At 38.4% G+C, this 19,347-nt stretch overlaps 1 long non-coding RNA gene across 1 annotated transcript in view; it reads left to right on the forward strand.

Moving 5' to 3' along the window:
- Window positions 1–15,560, forward strand: part of LOC126100922 (uncharacterized) — a 569,132-nt gene extending 553,572 nt beyond the window's left edge. The window contains exon 3 of the long non-coding RNA XR_007522229.1: window positions 15,386–15,560. This is a non-coding gene — a long non-coding RNA (uncharacterized LOC126100922). The remainder of the gene's footprint in view (window positions 1–15,385) is intronic.
- Window positions 15,561–19,347: the final 3,787 nt, after the last annotated feature.

Below are 19,347 nucleotides of genomic sequence, written 5' to 3' on the forward strand. Positions count from 1 at the left end.
GCATAATTGTCTGTCATCTGCATCAGTTACAGACATTAGAATAGAACCGTTTTTATTAAATAATTTAGTTAACGTTTATTTTGCATTTCTGTGTATTTTATATCTCGTAATTGTAGCTAATGCGTAGACTGTTTGACAACGGGGTCACAGCTGCATATTATTATTTGCAGTGAATTAGCTGAGGGGCATGGAAATAGACGTGTTTGGATCGATCGAATGACTACTCTGAGTTATTCTTTTCAAACATAGCCGTGCACTGTCATAGTAATTAAAGTACAAGTAACCACAGGTAAGGACACAACTGGTTTACTCGTCTGGGATGCTGTTTAGAAGAGCAACTCAGTGCGGAATACTGTTAGGTATGGTCTCAGTGGGTATATCAGTATGCAGTATACGTTCACCGTGCAGAATACGCAGACATGTTGTTTGTGGATGGTTACTGTGACGGCATTGCCTGTATGGCTGTGACAGAATACCAGAGATGTTTCCCTGATTTACGAACCCCTTGTGCAGGGTATTTCAAACATTCTGTTAATCTCGAAATATACCCAGTGTACACGTAACATCAGTACATAATGCCATCCAGTCCGTTGAGGAAAGTGACTACGTTCTTGCAATGGTATACACACACCACAAGTATAGGGTACGTTACCCATCAGCTCTTTTTGAACACCTCTTGTAAGATGGATCAGTCATGTGTCCCACCATTATTCTGTCCAATACAGAACCTACACAGCATTTCAGTAAGTCATATTCTCACTTATCTTCATAATCATTCATGGATGTGTGTATTTAACTCGCTCCAGTTCTGTAATAATCAAAAACAAGACACATGTTCATATGATTTTTCTATTTATTTCACACAAAGAATCACCTCAAATTATGTAACATTCCTCCTGAACCACCCTGTGTGTGCCAAATGTTGCACAGTGCTGAGCCCATTGGACTTGCATCCAGGAGAATGACAGTTCAAATCCATGTCTGGCCAACCAGATTTAAATTTTCTGTGATTTCTCTAAATGATCCAAGCAAGTGCCAGTATGGCTTCTTTGAAGGGTATTGCCGATTTCCTTTCTCATCCTTGACACAATCCGAGCTAGTGCTCTCTCTCTCTCTCTCTCTCTCTATCTCTCTCTCTCTCTAATGACTTCAGTGTCAAACGTCGATGAGACATTAAACCCAATCATCTGTGTATATATATATATATATATATATATATATATATATATATATACAAAAAGAGAGAGAGAGAGAGAGAGAGAGAGAGAGAGAGAGAGAGAGAGAGATGGTAAAAGGAGACAGGATACACTGCCTGGTATGAAAGTGAGGCAGTCAAATGTCAATGCAAGTTCGTATGTATACATACCATTGGCAAGTATGTGAATGATAAGAGTTACAGTTCCCTGTGACATTCTAGAATGGGCACCAGGGTGCATTAGTGTTGGGTCTCTATTTTGTCAACTTTTCGAATCACGCAATGTTCAGGTTTGTTGGACACTTGGAAGTGACATTTGCCCAATATTGGAAAGTTGTGGGAATGTTGGAGCAGTCATACTCGCCGCCTAGGTTCCCGTCAACCACGTCCTAACAAAACAAGTGATGAGCACAGTTCTATACACCCAGCACATCGTATCCTATTTTCATTTGCATCTGCTGTCTGAGAAAAGTAATGGACTCCTTGCAACATTCTGTATCATCCCACACCATTGGTAGGGGACCAGTACCAGCCAAACAAAGGAATTAGCGTCCCAAGCATAGAATGCCATTAGCTTCTCAACACAAACTATTCTGTTTGGAGTAGTGACATAACAGTGAAACTCAGACTGCTGATGAATAACGTTGCATTGTGCTCAGCAATGAATCGCAGTTGTGCATTACCCTGAATGGCCATTGGTAGTGACAATGGCCGAGACTTGGAAGAGACCCCACTCCACTAGTGTTTTGCAGGGCCATGGTGATGCCAATTCTGGTGTCATTGTGATATGAGCCATCCGGTATGACAGCAGGTCATGTCTTCTAGTGATTGAGGGATTTGTTATGCCACAATAACACAGTATATACATCTCATGCGTTACCTCTCATGTGACAGTATCATATTTTTTTTTATCTGGACAACGCTTACCAACACATGGGATGTGTCTCTCTGAACAGTGTTTGCTATTGAAATACACTAGTGGCAGGCAAAATCTCCAGATCTCTTCCCAATAGAATGTGTATGCCATCAACTTAGAAGTCATCTCTGTCCCTGTAGAACTAGTTACAGTGGTGTGGGCAAGCTTGTCTCAGGAAAGCATACAACCACATTAAGGTACCCTTTCTAACCGATTAAGGCATGTGTTCCTGAGTTTGCGAAGGGAGGTGCACCTTCATACTAGTAAGTGGACTCATACTGTCAAGTGCTTTGCACATCTGAGTCTGTGTTCAATGTTGTAATAAGTAAATAACATCACATACCTTTTAAATCAGAACAGTTCGATTTTATCTCCCATTCATCTTATGGACAATTCACTCGTTTGTCAGGCAGTCTAGAAACATTAAATGTGCAGTGATAGACTACCTGTCAACCAAAACTATTCTAATTATTATTTATAGGTACCCACCCACCCAAACACACACACACACACACACACACACACACACACACACACACACACACAAAAGCTATTCAAACCATTTATGACCACCCTGTTCATACTACTCCACTGCAACACGCTTGCTGTGCAGGGCAGCATGCATGATGTGACCTGGAAAACCGTTACTTGTCCCCAGACATCTAGGCTGCCCTCTAAAGCTGGTCAGTAAGATAGGTCAGTACTATTCGTACACTGCACACCTGTTGTGCAGGGCAGCCTATATGGCAATGGTTGAAAAACACGATTTTAGCCATACCTCCATTGCTAGGAGATCATAAACCCCACAATATATACTTGTGAAGTTTGCTGTTTCTGTGACAAATTTGGCTGAAATGGAAGCAAGGGCTTGGGAGAAGTTCTCAGACATGGTTGTGTGTACCTAACAAGAAAATAAATATCACAGACATGGGCACTAAAATCCATACCTTAAGAAGTATGAGCACTTTTTCATTTTCGCTACTATGAAACAATTATCTTCTACTGCAAGCTCTTTCATATTACGAACAACCTATACTATGCAGTAAACAAATGGGGACACATTCTTCTGCTATTTTACTTCACTATAGGATTCAGTGAACATCTGTTAACATTGTTGCTGTAAACCATATTTACAATTCTCAAATGGCTCTGAGCACTATGCGACTCAACTTCTGAGGTCGTCAGTCGCCTAGAACTTACAACTAATTAAACCTAACTAACCTAAGGACATCACACAGATCCATGCCTGAGGCAGCATTCGAACCTGCAACCATAGCAGTCACTCTGTTCCAGACTGTAGCGCCTAGAACCGCATGGCCACTCTGGCCAGCCTTACAATTCTCAGTAATGAAATGCATACACTAGTTCTAATTGGACCAGTCTATGTTTAGGTAAGTTTGTGGAATGCTTTTACATTTTAGTTTTACCTTTACACTTACCAGAATAATGGAAGTACAGTAGTACACATGGGAAATTGCAGACATCATCTGCTGTTTAATATAGCAAGTGCAGGTGATACGTAATAGCCGGCAGATTGCATCAGAAGCTCTACTTTTTCACAGTAGCAGGATTTGTGTTCTGTCTTGTTTACTCATTTTTTACTGCATTCATTAGGTCGTTCATAAGAGCAGACAGCTTGAAGTAGAAGAGATGTGTTTCACAGTAGTGAAGAAGGACAAGTACTCATAGCTCTTTAGGTATACATATTAGGCCATGTTTAAGACGACCACTTCTTAGGACAATTTTTAATAACACTTTTTTAGTTGACGAAACCTTCGCAACTTCACCATTTCCCTGATAGTGGTCCATTTAGGTACTGACACTAGCGATGTTCAGCGACGGTGTTAGGCAATAACACCTCCCAATTTGTTAGGAATTGATGGTAGAATTGCGTAGGCAAATAGGAAGTAACATTCTGGTTGAATGTGCACTGGTTTTACTAATGGATTGGCAGGTACAAAATTATCTGTGTCTATTAGTAGATAGGGATTAATTAGATGTAATATAATTAATAATGATGTTATTAATACAAATGTGATAGAATCCTTGAAAGTAAAGTATGGGATGTAGAAAGAATAAGTGGATTGCTGCTGTAGCTGCAATAATAAATGGTAGTACAAAATGGAATGTAAAGAATCGATTTAATGTCTCATTGTCAACAGCATATTCCCCTAATACTCATTGGACTAAGTATGTTCCTAAGTATAAAATTCCTGATAATAAATTAGGAATTACTGTTCCACATCAGAATGATATTTGACCTCAAGGTAAAACATATCCTATAAATGCAGTTGCTGTAACTAAGAATAGAATTGATATTCAGGTGTGTATACAGGGTGTTACAAAAAGTTATGGCCAAACTTTCAGAAAACAATACTCACACACAAATAAAGAAAAGATGTTATGTGGACTTGTGTTTGGAAACGCTTAATTTCCATGTTAGAGCTGATTTTAGTTTCGTCAGTATGTACTGTACTTCCTCGATTCACCATCAGCTGGCCCAATTGAAGGAAGGTAATGTTGACTTCGGTGCTTGTGTTGGCATGCGACTCATTGCTCTACAGTACTAGCATCAAGCACATCAGTACGTAGCATCAACAGGTTAGTGTTCATCACGAACGTGGTTTTGTAGTCAGTGCAATGTTTACAAATGCGGAGTTGGCAGATGCCCATTTGATGTATGGATTAGCACGGGGCAATAGCCGTGGCGCGGTACGTTCGTATCGAGACAGATTTCCAGACCAAAGGTGTCCCAACAGGAAGACGTTCGAAGCAATTGATCGGCGTCTCAGGGAGCTCGAAACATTCCAGCCTATGACTCGCGAAGACCTAGAACGACGAGGACACCTGCAATGGACGAGGCAATTCTTCGTGCAGTTGACGATAACCCTAATGTCAGCGTCAGAGAAGTTGCTGCTCTACAAGGTAACGTTGACCACGTCACTGTATGGAGAGTGCTACCGGAGAACCAGTTGTTTCCGTACCATGTACAGCGTGTACAAGCACTATCAGCAGCTGATTGGCCTCCACGGGTACACGTCTGCGAATGGTTCATCCAACAATGTGTTAATCCTCATTTCAGTGCAAATGTTCTCTTTACGGATGAGGCTTCATTCCAACATGATCAAATTGTAAATTTTCACAATCAACATGTGTGGGCTGACGAGAATCCGCATGCAGTTGTGCAATCACGTCATCAACACAGATTTTCTGTGAACGTTTGGGCAGGCATTGTTGGTGATGTCTTGACTGTTCTTCCACCTATGCTCGATGAAGCACATTATCATGATTTCATACGGGATACTCTACCTGTGCTGCTACAACACGTGCCTTTACATGTACGACACAACATGTGGTTCATGCATGATGGAGCTCCTGCACATTTCAGTCGAAGTGTTCGTACGCTTCTCAACAACAGATTTGGTGACTGATGGATTGGTAGAGGCGGACCAATTCCATGGCTCCACGCTCTCCTGACCTCAACCCTCTTGACTTTCATTTATGGGGTCATTTGAAAGCTCTTGTCTACTCAACCCCAGTACCAAATGTAGAGACTCTTCGTCCTCGTATTGTGGACGGCTGTGACACAATACGCCATTCTCCAGGGCTGCATCAGCACATCAGGGATTCCATGCGATGGAGGGTGGATGCATGTACCCTCGCTAATGGAGGACATTTTGAACATTTCCTGTAACAAAGTGTTTGAAGTCACGCTGGTTCAAATGGCTCAAATGGCTCTGAGCACTATGGGACTTAACATCTTTGGTCATCAGTCCCCTAGAACTTAGAACTACTTAAACCTAACTAACCTAAGGACATCACACAACACCCAGTCATCACGAGGCAGAGAAAATCCCTGACCCCGCCGGGAATCGAACCCGGGAACCCGGGCGCAGGAAGCGAGAACGCTACCGCACGACCACGAGCTGCGGACGCTGGTACATTCTGTTGCTGTGTGTGTCCATTCCATGATTAATGTGATTAGAAGAGAAGTAATAAAATGAGCTCAAACATGGAAAGTAAGCGTTTCTGGACACATGTCCACGTAACATATTTTCTTTCTTTGTGTGTGAGGAATTTTTCCTGAAAGTTTGGCCATACCTTTTTGTAACACCCTGTATACATATAAGATCCATAGTAGATTCCTCACCATACATGTAAGTAAATGCAAATAAAAAATATAGATGTTTCACTTGTATGTTCGAATGATTTTTGTGTTATTTACATACTGACAGATGTGTACTACACTACTGAATGTTATTACAATATCTGATGTATAATGCACAGCTAAAAATAGTCCAGTCACGATTTGAATTACTAAAGACAGTCCTAATAGGGATGCAAAATTTCATCAAAATGCAATATTTGTTGGTGCAGGTAAATCAGCTAAAGAATTATTAATAACTTTAATTAAAGTGTGTCTTAATCATAGGGGTAGATTCATTAGTAAAATTATCTTATTTTACAAATAGGTCCTTGGTTATATTAGTAATTTTAACTACTGCTAATACAGCTAAAAGTAAATAAATTATTATCATTATTATAATTGTAAATGTGATGTCTCTTATATAATTTTTATAAAGATAGTGTTATTTCTTGATAACTGATTGAGTTATCAATATTTATAGTTTCGGTATTTTTGAAGAAATCTATAAATATTATAATTTCTACAATAATTTGTTAGTTTAATAAAGATTCAAGTCAAAGTGACGATTCTAGTAATTGATTTAGGGTAAAATATTTCATTTGATGCAATTCTTGTGATATAGATAAATAGAACTAATATACCACCAAGATGTATTAAGAATAGAATATATGACGATCAATAACTTCCCATTATTGTTCCTGTTACTAATCTGACAAGGAAAGTTTGAAAGATAATGAAGAGTTTTATTGATATTGGGTGTCTTAATTTAATAAAGTTAATATTTATCATGTTTGATAGTGATGTTATTTTAATCATTTCAGAGGGTAGTTCATTAAAATATCTGTTTTGGGGACTGATGATGGGTGCGTTTCGACCCTTGAAGTTTTAAAGCTAGGGGGCTAGACTTATTTCCGGGTTACAAGGCCAGTGTTGTTTTAAACTGTTAAATGTAATCTTAAAAATCTGTGGTTGTACTTCTTTATTGGTATATGTTGCTGGGGTTTAATGTTTTTTCTTCTAAATAAAGCATTTACTAATGGTTCTTCTGAGATTGGAGTTTATTGTTCTTTCTTTGTTCATGTTGATTATTATTTTTCTTATTGAATTTGATTATGATTTTATTCTGTTATTTTTTAGTTTTTTCTGGCTGTGAGGGAGCCTTAGGTCTTTCTATTTTGGTTTCCATAATTCAGTCTCATGGTAATGATTTCTTAAATTCTTTTGGGTTGCCTTTAAGTTGAAGTATTTATTTATAACTGGTTTTTTATGCCTCTTTGTTTATTAAAGAATTGTTGATGATTGGTTCATTTTTTAATGTACCTGTCAAGTTTTGTTTTTATTGTTTGGTTATATTCATATGCTGATTTGAATATAATTAGATATTATTTTGGTATTGATTACTTTTCTTTTGGTTTGATTTTGTTGAGTTTTTGGATTTGTTCATTAAAAATTACTGCTGGAGCTTCAGTTTATTTAAGTTCATATAATTCTAATTTTTTATTTTAATGATTCGATTTCAATAATTGTATTTGAGTGTTCATTTGCTAGATTGAGTTTTCTTTCTTTTTACACTTTTTTGAGGCTACATTGGTTGCTACTTTGCTTTTAATTTAGGGGGGTTACTAACCTGAGTGTTTGCAGGCTGGAGTTTATTTAATTTTTTATACTTTAGTTACTAGATTACCTTTATTGTTAGTTTTATTTAGGGTTTTTGAGTTTTCTAATACTTTATATTTTCCATTGTTGTTTGATTTTGGATCTCATTATTGTATGTTTTATATTTTTACTATTTTAGCTTTTATAGTGAAGATGCCAATATTTTTGGTTCATTTATGAATCCCTAAGGCTGATGTAGAGATCTCTATTTCTGTTAGAATAGTTCTTGCTGGTGTTTTGTTGAAGTTGACTGGTTATGGTATTTTTGTGTGATAAATGTTATTTCTTATTTGGGGTTGAAGTTTAATTATTTCTCGTTGTCTTTAGGTTTATCTGGTGGAGTTATTGTTAGATTACCTGTTTTCATCAAGTTGATTTAAAGCCTGCAATTGCTTATTCTTCTGTCACTCATATAAGAATGGTTAATCGTGGATTAATGACCATGAATAGATGGGGTTGTATAGCTTCACTTTCTTTAATGGTTGGTCATGGTAAATGTTCTTATGGTTTGTTTTGTTTGTCTAAAATTATTTATGAAAGTTTAGGTAGAAGAAGATTATCAGTTAATAAGGTTATTTATTTAATTTGATGCCTAGAATGGTTTTGTGGTGATTTCATTTAAGATCATCAAATGTAGCGGTTCCTACTTCACGACATTTGGTAGGTGAGCCAAGATTATTAAATAGAATTTTGTCTTGCTCTTCTTTTAGATTTTTGTCTCCAATTTCCTTTTTTTATCAACTGTTAGCACTGTGTTTATGTAGTCTCATTCTCAACATGGGAATTATTATTCTGGGATTTATACTTGTTCTCTTGGTTATTTTCAGGAGTGTCATCTTTTCCTTTTACACTGGTTTTCTTTAAATATTCTTTGTTTAAAGTGCAAATATTTCTCTGTGTAAATTCCTTATGTATCTTAATTAAAATGTTGTTTTATGGGATAAATGATATGAAGATTTTAATCTTAGGCTGTATATTTATTTTCTATTTGTCCTTTCGGTTTTACTTTGTTTTTTTTTCTGAAACTATAACCTTTATTTTGGGTATCTATTATTTAATAATTGATTATAGAGTTTTGTTGAATGAGAACTTGAGTTGAATGGTTGTATGGTTGTTAAGACTTCAATTTTGGATTGAATGTCTCTTATCATTATGTCTTTTGTTATATATATTTCTTCTTTAGTAATTTATTAGAGAGAGGATTATATATTAGGTGAAAAAAATATAAATCATTTTATAATTACTATTTTAATATCTATACTTTCAATAGGGTTTTTAATAGTTATTCCTAATTTGATAGAATTTTGTTACGTTGGGATGGATTGGGTTTGTTTTCTTATTGTTTAGTTATTTATTACCAAAATGTATAACCTTATAGTGCTGGTATATTAACTGCTCTGTCTAATCAGATTTGTAATGTTGCTGTCTTAATTTCTATTGCTTGAATGTTAAATTTTGATGGTTGACATTACATTTATTATTATGACTTTTTTCTAGTTCTTTTGAAATAAAGTTTAAGCTGTTTTACCAGATATAGCGAAAAGAGCTCAAATTCCCTTTTCTTCTTGACTTCCTGCTGCTATAGCTACTGCTACTCCTGTTTCTGCTTTAGTTCACTCTTCTACCCTTGTTACTTCAGGTGTTTATTTATTAACTCATTTTAGACAAAATTAGATGTGTAATTGTGTTTTTTTTTTAATTTTAATTGGTTATATAACTATGTTTATGGCTGGATTGGGGGCTAATTTTGAATCTGATTTGAAGAAATTTATTGCTCTTTCTACTTTGAGACAACTTGGTTTAATAATGAGAATTTTGGCTACAGGTTATCCAAAGCTTTGTTGGCTCATGCTTTATTTAAGGCATTGTTATTTATGTGTGCTGGTTCAATAATTCATAATTTGAAGAATTCTCAGGATATCCATTTTATAGGTCAAATTGTTGAGTTTATGAGTTTGACTTCTGTTTGTTTTAATATTTCTATTTTGTCTTTGCGGTATACCTTGTTTGGCCCAGTTTAATTCAAAAGATTTAATTCTTGAGATGGTTTATTTTAGATGGACTAATTGTTTAATTGTTTTCATCTTTTTCTATCGGTTTAACTGCTTCTTATTCTTTTCATTTATTTTATTATTCAATATCTGGAGAAAATAGTTTTTACTCAAAATTTCTTTAATAATATGGGTTATTATATTTCATTTGGTATAATTGGTTTACTGTTTCTTGTTGTTTTTTGGGTAGTCTTTTATCTTGATTCATTTTCCCTATTCCTCATATGATTGCTTTATCTTATTATTTGGAGTTTTTGACCACTACAGTTGTTGTTTTAAGTGCTTATTGGGTTATTGTATTTCTAAATTTGATTAATCTCATTACCTATTTTCTTTAAGTATACTTTCTTTTGTTACATTTGCAGGTTGTATGTGATTTATACCCTTTCTTTCAACTAAATATGTTACATCATGATTTTAAAGTTGAATTATTATTCATCAAAGTCCTTTGATTGTGGTTAGGGTGAGTTATTCGTCAGTCAGGGCTTGTATAGATTATTTATTTATTTAATTAGTTATATTCAATTTTGATATGACTCAAATTTTAAGATTAATCTCTTTACTTTTATTTTTTGAGTATTTATGTTTGTAATGTTATTTTTCTTATACCTAAACAGCTTATAATTAGAGTGTGACACTGTTATTCAGCCACTTTCTGATGCCATTCAGTAATGATCATAAAAAATACTAGTTCCCCTAATTTAACAAAAAATTTAAGACTGTATTATGCCACTTTCTACTTCCTAATTAGAAAATCATTGCATAAATGTCATGAGTAAGTTACATTTAATTTTCATTTGCTGCAGGTGGGAATTAATATTGCACATACAAATAATAATGAGACCAAACAATCACTGAGAAAATTAGGATACATCTGCATGATGAACGATTAAAATACGGCCACCTAGGATATGATGAATAATCACTGATAAAAGTATCATATATATACAGGACAAACAAATTTGGGAAAACAGCTGACAGCCAGTCACAATGCACTCAGTCTTTCCAAAAGTGACATAAAAGTACACATTCCTAAATTCTTATTCACAGAACATGTAGAAATAAAAAATAACCACTTCAGTGAACCACTGAGAAAGTAAGATTAATGAATTGTGTTTCAGCATTCACGACTGCACAGCCGAGAGCAAGAATCTGTTCGTAATAAATATGTTCATTAGTACCGATGGTTATAATTCTGAATAACCAGTGCTTAACATAAGAGTAAAAGTTTCCATAGCCGTTATCACTGAAGATAAAATATTCTAGGTTGTTACGCCACATCATGATGTCCTTCAAATTTTTTCATATGGCATCAACTTTTCGGCCCCGATTTTTTTTTTTTAGCTACTATTAGTGTGTCATCTTCATTAGATATGCAGTGAAAGAGGCAGCGAAAGTTCCTCCTCGGAATGTGTACAAAAACTTTGTTGTCACCCTTCAGAGGTGGCTTACTCGTAGTTGTTTGCATTCCTTGCACACCGTGGCTGCATATTTACCTCCTTGATGGCGCGAAGCCATGAAGCTAGAACCCTATACCCGCAATCTCTACTGAAACTACCCTGGTTCTTAAAAATATCAATGCTTCTCTGACTTTCCCTCAATAACTGTTGCATCCTTTGGCTAGAACTCGTACACCTTTGCTAAAACTACTTTCACACTTTGTTTTAAGCACATGTAACTTTTGTACTCTTTAGCATCTTCCTTTACTGTCCTTTCAGTGTGCAATGTTGAGTTGATCAGGTGTGTCCATTTTGAATCAGAGAAAGTCTTATTTTGTTCTGTCTGCAAAATGAGGTCTTTTACAATTCTTCCAAAGAAACTGGCATGTGAGATATTAGCTCTAGAAACGAACAGTAACGCGGAATGGAAGGTATTTCCTCGACCTTGCTAGCCTAATTAATACTATTTCGTTTGAAAGTCCTCTACTTAGAGAAAGCATTGTAGTGCCTTTCTTAAGAAATTCAACTGCTTGCAAGCTTATTTTCAGTGATACGTAAGTCACGTGAAGACAGATTATTGAGCACTACATGCGTCTGGGCTTGTTGTTTCTGATAAGAGGCATCTAAATATCTATTCGTGTACACTTTGAGCCCTATTATCAATTTTTCTATAGATCAAGACATCTGAGACGGGAGACATATATCACTATCACGAACGTTAATTCGATTTTCGGATGAAAGTCTCTTAAGAGAGTGGGGAATCTATGAAGTTTTTCTTACTGTGTGGCTATATAACAAATGTATCATCCAAGTATGGAGCCAATAATAAATCTTAAGTCACGTGTTATTTAATGTCTGCTCCATAAATTTAACGCATAATCTGATGACGCTAGTGGACACAATTGTTTGAATAGCGAAGCACGAGGTGGTGACTATTACAAAACTTACCATTACAGTGACGAGCTGGTTGGGATTTTGTTTGGGCCTGTGTGTCATGCTTACACTGGATCTCAATGCGAACAGTAGGCTCTGTATTCGTCAACATAAATCTTCACTGTTTAGTTTGTTGAGACTCATATAATCGACAACAGTAACTTGTTTGAAGAATCTATATCTTGGTTACTTTTGTTTCACTTAATTGTACTGAAGACACCGCATTTTATTATGGTCGCCTAGACATTACGAAAGATGGTAAATGGTTCATAGTGTGATGTGTGTTCATCACGGAGAGTAATGAGTGCTCTGCAACGTGGTGCTATGCCGATAACAAGATAAGTAATGAGCTATTGTGGTAGGGCGGTCCAATCCTCGACCACCGTGGAAGAAAACTTCTGAATGGTCGTCGGTGCATGTGGACATGCTTCAGCACATCTCCCCAAAGCATTCGACATGCCCTCAATGGTATTTGAAACAGGGGAATCAGGAGACCAGTCCATTCGCCCAATATCCTCTCGTCTCGAAAACTGGGCCAGAAGTGCCCTTGAAAAGACACACACTGGAAAGGAGAGCATTGTCACAGTAACTTCGACCTGTGAGTTTACAATGTTCAGAGGTCTTCAGAATAGAAAGTTCATGCAACGTTATATCTCCCCACACCATAGCACCTGGACCACCAAAACGATCATGTTTGACGTTTTTCTTGTTCGCATATCGTGTTCCGTCATCTCGCCACATGTTGTTACGTCCATCACTGCGCAGATTGAACACGTGATCCTAGTGTTTGCTGATCCAGTTCTTACTTAAATCTGTGGACACGGAACACCCACCCGTCCAAGTTATTTTGACACTTTACTCCTTATTATGTTATTGTACAACGTCAGTGATAAGAGTTTACGTAATGCAATGTCTCGATCAACAGCTGTTCATTAAATATTACAAAATTTTATTCGCAAAATGAAAGTATAAGTTTGTTTTGGTGGTCTTATTTATCAGTGGCGTATGAAAATTTATTCCGGAACGGGACTCCACCCAGATTTCTCGCTTAACCTGAAGAGTTACCTTAACGACTTCGGCTATCCGATCACGCCTCAAGGACCGAGCCAAACCTCCACACGCCACAATTGCCCCAGTCTCCTAATGCTCGCGCACACATTCTGTGTTTCCTTCCACAAAGGAACATTCGATGTGATCGTCGTCTTAACCGTTCGAGTATGTAAAATTTATGTCCTTGTACAGTGTCTGAGTTGTCAATTCACCTCATACAATCTTATTGCAGACGTGCCTGCATATCTTAAGGCACAGACACTGAGTGACGATCCGCAGCTGCACTTTAAACATTACAAAAATTTGATTCGCAAGTTACGAAGCTGGGTTGTTTCAATTTTTCAATTTGAAAGAAGCCAACTTCTCAGGCAACATCGCATTTGTAGAGCCATTATTTACGATGACCGGTTTCGGTAAACAACCATCATGGGATCTGTGAGCAATGCAGATAAAGTGTATATATGTTACATTATGGAATATGGCATGCAATGTCATGAATGTAATACGTAGAGTGAATTATTACATGCCGGCCGCTGTGGCGGAGGTTCTAGGCGATTCAGTCCGGAACCTGCTACGGTCGCAGGTTCGAATCCATGGATGTGTGTGCTGTCCTTAGGGTAGTTAGGTTTAAGTAGTACTAAGTTCTAAAGGACTGATGATCTCAGATGTTAAGTCCCATAGTGCTCAGAACCATTTCAACCATATCTGGTACAGGATCACCGCAGGTAGTATTAGAGAACATGTTTACATTTTCCGCTGCTAGAGGTCGCATGTTTTTCATGTCATTGTCAATTGGAAATATAAATATGTATTTCAATAAAAATATGTTAATGATACATATCTTTAAAATTTTTGGAGCTGGTAGAAGCTTAAACATTTTATGGAACATTATGGAACAGCAAGAACATACGAAACCATACAAAGGTAAAACAAGAAGTCGAAGAAGACAATCAGTAGATGTGAAATACGCGTTCAGTCAAACAAATGATTACAATTCCAGAAAATCGAGATGATTTATTCAAGAGAAAGAGATTCTTTTGTAAAAAATAAAAGGAGTGTAATTTATTCTGTAAACATAAAATATTGCGGAAGCGAAACGTATCAAACTATCACAAAATATTGGATAAATTCGCTACAAATTCAATACAGAGAACTATATCATTTATATTGACTACATATTACCAGACAGAAAAGTCACTCAAAGATGCATTATGGACGTAATTCCACCTAGATATAAGGACACAATAATATTATAAAGAAACAACGTTAGAATTTAGTACGATTTAATATAATAATGATGGAAAATACAGTGACGCAAGTACACGATAATAATTATAATATCTCAATAGAGAGACACGAAAAAATTCCGGCGAAAAGAGATCGTTGTGAATCAGTGCAATAAATCACGAGTTAAATAAAACAATTTGCTGCTAACCTTGTACCAGCTGAAAGCCGGTCGTGGTGGTCTAGCGGTTCTAGGCACTCAGTCCGGAACCGCGGGACTGCTACGGTCGCAGGTTCGACTCCTGCCTCGGGCATGGATGTGTGTGATATCCTTAGGTTAGTTAGGTTTAAGTAGTTCTAAGTTCTAGGGGACTGATGACCACAGATGTTAAGTCCCATAGTGCTCAGAGCCATTTGAACCATTTGAATCAGCTGAAAGAAAATTTCATATTTTCTACGCTGTAGGCCCAGCAGATAGTTTGTTAAAATACTTTTAAGTGATGGCGTAACGTATGTTACGATCACGCAGCTTGAGAAAATTTTGTATTTACTTGTCAAAACGTTGCCAACGCATTTCTCATACTGCAAACATTTTTTTCTCCATTTTCGTTACAAGCGTTAAGTGTAAAGCGAAATACTCACTTGTGGACCGACTTTGGTTTGTGAAAACTCCGTTCCGCTGTTCGGCACCGTTTAGGAAATATTTGGAGTGCCGTGTATATTCACTGTGCCGACAGCTGCTGACGGTTTTCTTCTTCCATTTCCATGTTGCAGCAGCGGGCAGAGATTGGAGAGACGGGCCGCAGCCGCGCATAACTGGCGCTGTTTCATCGACGGCTGGAAGGTATCGACAGGCGCCACTCGAGGCCGACAGCTGGAAGCGAGTGTCCAGAGAGAGGGAGACGGGTATTGGAGATAAGGGCGGCCCGGAAAGAATAGCGAGGGCATCAACAGCGTGTGGCGGCCAGCATGCCGGCGGCAGGCGTCGCGACGCCGGTGTCGGCCGCGGTGCGTGAGTGCGTGAGGCGAGCGCGGCCGGTGCGTGAGCGGGCCACCTGCTGAGCGGCGAGGCGCGACACGCGGCCCGAGCAGACATGGACGCCAGCGGCAGCGACGGCGGCAATGCGACCGCCTCCAGCCTCTTGCCCGGCGACGGCGCTGACAACCTCACAGCGGACGCCGGCGCCTCCAACGACACCCAGGAGGTCATCAACTCCTTCTACTTCTACGAGGTGAGTAAATGCGCACCATCGATCGTGTGCATTTCCCTTGACATTTACTCCTGCTACTTATTGACGCAACTCCCTGGCGAGCTTTATTTTGCCCGCCAGAACTTAGCCAGTAGCGGTGCTGGTGGGAAATACCGGGTGATCAAGAAGTCAGTATAAATTTGAAAGCTGAATAAATCACGGAATAATGTAGATAGAGAGGTACAAATTGACACACATGCTTGGAATGACATGGGGTTTTATTAGAACAAAAAATACAAACGTTCAAAAAATGTCCGACAGATGGCGCTTCATCTGATCAGAATAGCAATAATTAGCATAACAAAGTAATACAAATGGTTATGAGATGTAGATTAAAACTGAAGAAACTGCAAAAAGGTGGGAATTTAAGGAGATGGGACCTGGATAAACTGACTAAACCAGAGGTTATACAGAGTTTCAGGGAGAGCATAAGGGAACAATTGTCAGGAATGGGGGAAAGAAATACAGTAGAAGAAGAATGGGTAGCTTTGAGAGATGAAGTAGTGAAGGCAGCAGAGGATCAAGTAGGTAAAAAGACGAGGGCTAGTAGAAGTCCTTGGGTAACAGAAGAAATATTGAATTTAACTGATGAAAGGAGAAAATATAAAAATGCAGTAAATGAAGCAGGCAAAAAGGAATACAAACAAAATGAAATCGACAGGAAGTGAAAATGGCTAAGAGGGATGGCTAGAGGATAAATGTAAAGATGTAGAGGCTTATCTCACTAGGGGTAAGATAGATACTGCTTACAGGAAAATTAAAGAGACTTTTGGAGAAAAGAGAACCACTTGTATGAATATCAAGAGCTCAGATGGAAACCCAGATCTAAGCAAAGAAGGGAAAGCAGAAAGGTGGAAGGAGTATATAGAGGGTCTATACAGGGGCGATGTTCTTGTGGACAATATTATGGAAATGGAACAGGATGTAGACGAAATTAAATGGGAGATATGATACTGCGTGAAGATTTTGACAGAGCACTGAAAGACCTGAGTCGAAACAAGGCCCCGGGAGTAGACAACATTCCATTAGAACTACTGACAGCCTTGGGAGAGCCAGTGTTGACAAAACTCTACCATCTGGTGAGCAAGATGTATGAGACAGGCGAAATTCCCTCAGACTTCAAGAAGAATATAATAATTCCAATCCCAAAGAAAGCAGGTGTTGACAGATGTGAAAATTACCGAATTATCAGTTTAATAAGTCACGGCTGCAAAATGCTAACGCGAGTTCTTTACAGACGAATGGAAAAACAGGTAGAAGCCGACCTCGGGGAAGAGGTATTGAATAGAATTGGGGAGAAGAGGAGTTTGTGGCACAACTTGACTAGAAGAAGGGATCGAAAAATGGGACTTAACTGCTGAAGTCATCAGTCCCCTGGAACTTAGAACTACTTAAACCTAACTAACCTAAGTACATCTCACACATCCATGCCCGAGGCAGGATTCGAACCTGCGACCGTATCGGTCGCACGGTTCCAGACTGTAGCGCCTAGAACCGCTCGGCCACTCTGGCCGGCAAGAAGGGATCGGTTGGTAGGACATGTTCTGAGGCATCAAGGGATCACCAATTTAGTGCTGGAGGGCAGCGTGGAAGGTAAAAATCGTAGAGGGAGACCAAGAGATGAGTACACTAAGCAGATTCAGAAGGATGTAGGCTGCTGTAGGTACTGGAATGAAGAAGCTTGCACAGGATAGAGTAGCATGGAGACCTGCATTAAACCAGTCTCAGGACTGAAGACCACAATAACAACAACAACAACAGTTATTAACGCAACACCCTGGCGAGCATTATTTTGCCCGCCAGAAGTTAGCCAGTGGCGATGCTGGTGGAAAGTACCGGGTGACCAAAAATTCAGTATAAATTTGAAAACTGAATCATCCATGGAATAATGTAGAGGGAGAGGTACAAATTGACACACATGCTTGGAATGACGTGGGGTTTTATTAGAACCAAAAAAATACAAACGTTCAAAAAATGTCCGACAGATGGCGCTTCATCTGATCAGAATAGCGATAATAAGCATAACAAAGTAAGATAAAGCAAAGATGATGTTCTTTACAGGAAATGGTCAATATGTCCACCATCATTCGTCAACGATAGCTGTAGTCGAGGAATAATGTTGTGAACAGGACTGTAAAGCATATCCGGAGTTATGGTGAGGCATTGGCATCGAATGTTGTCTTTCAGCATCGCTAGAGATGTCGGTCGATCACGATAGACTTGCGACTTCAGGTAACCCCAAAGCCAACAATCGCAAGGACTGAGGTCTGGGGACCTGGGAGGCCAAGCATGACGAAAGTGGTGGCTGAGCACACGATCATCACAAAACGACGCGCGCAAGAGATCTTTTCACGCATCTAGTAATATGGGGTGGAGCGCCATCCTGCATAAACATCGTACGTTATCAGCCAGGCTGGGGATGATGAGATACAAAACCAGAATTTTGTGAACTTTTTTCCTTGTTTTTTTTTTTTTTTTTTTTTTTTTTGTTCTTATAAAACTCCATGTCATTCCAAGCATGTGTGTCAACTTTTACCTATCTATCTACATTATTCCGTGGTTTATTAAGTTTTCAAATTTATACTGACTTTTTGATCACCCTGTATATACGGAAGTGACAAAAGTCATGGGATGACGATACGCACACATACAGTATAAAAGGGCAATGCATAGGTGGAGCTGTCATTTGTACTCAGGTTTCCGATGTGGTTATGACCACACGACGGGAAGATTATTATCCGAATATTTTAGTGAAGTTTACATGTTGAATAAAGTGTGTGCGCGTGCCTTAGTTTCTAGCTAATTTACGTTTTTTATAACTTTTTTCGTATACTTCAATAATTATCACCCTATAAGACTGATCACAACCAGTGATTAACAGGTCTGGTGATTCCCTTGTGAGGCTGTGCAACTCATAGCACACAAACTACATTCTTGCATTGCTTGATAATGAGTACACTCGACGACTGCCAAGAAACCATTTGAAAACTACATTTTTGCTTTACTTGCAGAAAAACTGCACATCGGGCATGAGGTTTTAATTTATTACTTCTGGACTATCATAAGGTGCACTCAAAAAGAAACGTGCCAAAAACTGTACAATAAAAACCGCTGAAGGGATCGTAGTGCCATTGCTATGAAAGCAAGTGTGGTCTCCATAAAAGCGATAAGACACCAGACTTGGCGCTCGATCGTCACGGGCGCACACTCACGACAAAGCCAGCGTGTACAAGCGTCGACCGCCCATTGTTTCAGTGGTGCCGATAATACAGAAAGTGATGTTTCAAAAGAAGAGCGAAGAGGTGCAGTATGTTTACTTACAGCGGAAGCAGTGCGGATGACGGAAATTTATTAGGCGTGACACAGTTGAATGAACAGCACTGCGTGTCCATTGTAAGGGTCAAGGTGTGACATAAGCGATTCTAGGAGCGACGGATGTCGTTGGACGCTCTGGAACGCTACACCTCGTTACGGATACCATTGCCC

This window comes from Schistocerca cancellata, chromosome 9 (genome assembly GCF_023864275.1).
Source record: "Schistocerca cancellata isolate TAMUIC-IGC-003103 chromosome 9, iqSchCanc2.1, whole genome shotgun sequence".
NCBI classification, from domain to species: Eukaryota; Metazoa; Arthropoda; class Insecta; order Orthoptera; family Acrididae; genus Schistocerca; species Schistocerca cancellata.